Source organism: Meleagris gallopavo, chromosome 1 (assembly GCF_000146605.3).
Source record: "Meleagris gallopavo isolate NT-WF06-2002-E0010 breed Aviagen turkey brand Nicholas breeding stock chromosome 1, Turkey_5.1, whole genome shotgun sequence".
NCBI classification, from domain to species: domain Eukaryota; kingdom Metazoa; phylum Chordata; class Aves; order Galliformes; family Phasianidae; genus Meleagris; species Meleagris gallopavo.
Window position 1 is genome coordinate 85,318,833 of NC_015011.2, and position 2,408 is coordinate 85,321,240.

A 2,408-nucleotide genomic window follows, 5' to 3' on the forward strand; every position below is an offset into this window, starting at 1 on the left:
TGTAATTATTCTTGCTATTAAAGCTGCTTGTGCTCCTTCAGTTATAAAGGCTTACATTTGCACAGGGTGTCTTTGTCAAGTCCGGCAAAAATCCCATTCCTTTTTGAGCCACTTCTTACTGGGTCTTGTCAATATGAATGCATTACTGCATTTAGTAAACTAAATTATGGTAAGCAATTTGCAGTAGATTGCTGTCAGCAGTGTGCGGTGCTACAAAAGAAAAAGAGGGAGAGAGGGAGAGAAAGTAGTTATATAGCTAGTGGCCAAGTAGACTTGTGAAGAAATGTGAATTGTGCTGTGGTCTGATGTGCCTGGAGACTTCTGGCAGCCATCCCAACTCATTTTTGGTTCTGACTAGGCGTTCTTCATATGTTTCTTTTCTCTTTACTGCCTTTACAGCAGGGTGAGTGAGAATGTTTCTTTGTGAAGACGGTGGTCCCATTGAGTAGATTTGTCATCTTAAATGTACTCCTTGAGTAGAGGTGTCCAAGACTGCTGTCACTCAGAAATGGCTCATTATATGCTGATGCAGTATCGAATTCTTTCTTTAGAGCCTCAGTCAGTCAGCCTGGCTTTCTGTCCTACGTGTGCTGTAGTCTTCAATTAAAGCTGATAAGGATACGATTAATGAGACCTGCCCTATGTTGACTTGCTGCAACAGCTGATCAGAATCATGGGAGTGATACTTTGCTGGATCCTCTGGGTGTGCATGCGGCAATTGCAGTGGTCTTCCAAGATAATACAGTGTCCTCATAAGTTGTTGTTTGTTTGTTTGTTTTTAATTTTGGTGTGTGGCCAAGTTATGTTCTTGGCTTTTTCTCTCTCCTCTGATCTTGCAAATATTTGGTCCTATTTTTTTTTCTTCTCTCTGCTACCTTTGTGGAAAGCCAGTATATAGGCCAGTTATTTCTCAGCAGTGGGTTGTGCTACTTTGCATGGGCTGCTTGCTGTTGTTCTCCTTGCCGTGTGAGGGAAGCAGAGCAGATGGGGCCCCTTGCTCTCTTGGTCTTGCATGGATGTGTGTTTGGCAAATGCAAACAGATGGTGATGACTGCTCTGCAGAAAAGAAACGCTAGTACCTCTTAGGCATACTTACATAAAGTTTTATCATTTATTAAACATAGATAAAGCTTCTAGAGAGTAACAGCAATAAAACTGCTGGTTTAAGCATCTTAAACAAAATGAAGTTGAAAAACCCAAACTCTTCACTTACAGCTGCTTTTCAGAAGCCTTCCTCTAGGTTATTTAACTGAAATACGTACAATCATATCCAGCATTCAGTAGAGTAGAATTCTCCTTGCTACAACAGTTTATCATTGTTGAAGAAAAAAATGTGTGCTTGAGGATGGCTTTTTTCCTTCTCACATACTCACTTTTAGTAGACTTGATGGCAACCCTTTCCATTAAAGCCTTGAAGAAGTCTTGAATCCGAAACTTTGATCAAAATGCTGTGAAACTGAGACTGTGAGATCTAGTTCAGTTTGTTCTCTTCCAACTTCTCTTAGGTAAATCTGTAGTCTTCCATGGTAAAGTCATTATTTAAAATAAATATACTTGATGTTTGTCTATGAACTGCAATCATTAAATATCTTTATTGAAATGAAATGGCTGGGAGGTGGAGAGATGAGTGAAAAACTGACATGTGCATCCTGTGCAAACTACAGCGTAATACAGGAGCTAAAATATCACCTGCATTGTTCAAGGTATAGTAAGTAACTGGATCCTAATGGTCCCTAAATTAAGCCTCAGCATAAGAAGGAGCTATTTGTGATTGTGGTACTGCAGGTACTGATTACTCTGATTGACAAAGGAAGATAGTGTTTAAGCACAGAATGAGCTATGTAATCTCTTGGAGACCTGATTGATCAGCTTCAATCTTCTGTCATTTGGCGAGGAACTTTGGCAGAACAGGTTCTAAGTTGGTCTCTTTCCATCTTTTCTTTCTACTTGTTGTCTTGCTGATGAAGATTTTTGTGTGTTTCTGTGTTTTTTTTTCTGAAGAATTTTGCCTCCCTCTCTTCTAATTGGTACTACAACATTCTCACATTTTGTTAAGAGTGCCCAACCTACTGTCAAAACTGATTTTTTTCCTCTTTTCTCACATTGCGTATCAGAAGGCAAGATATGCCTGTATATTCTCAGGTTGCACTTTAATGTGTGAGTGTTCCTTTTCTACCATTCATACTGTGCTGAAGAAACCATTAAGAACTGAGAATGTATTACAGTAAAAAGGAAAATGTAAAGCTCTCTTCCCATGAGGTGCAGGATACAAGGAGTCTTGGGATCTTGAGTGTGTTCACTGAGCTGCACCAAGGGAAAAATAGGATTTTGAATTATTTTAGTTTAATACTAAAATAATAATGCATGGTCAAACATTACTCAACATATCTTTAGTAGCTGGCAGTAAA

General features: G+C 39.0%; 1 protein-coding gene across 11 annotated transcripts in view; it reads left to right on the forward strand.

The window, feature by feature from the left end:
- BBX (BBX high mobility group box domain containing) overlaps positions 1–2,408 on the forward strand; it is a 122,359-nt gene that overhangs the window by 89,118 nt on the left and 30,833 nt on the right. The gene's annotated exons all lie outside the window — the stretch shown is intronic.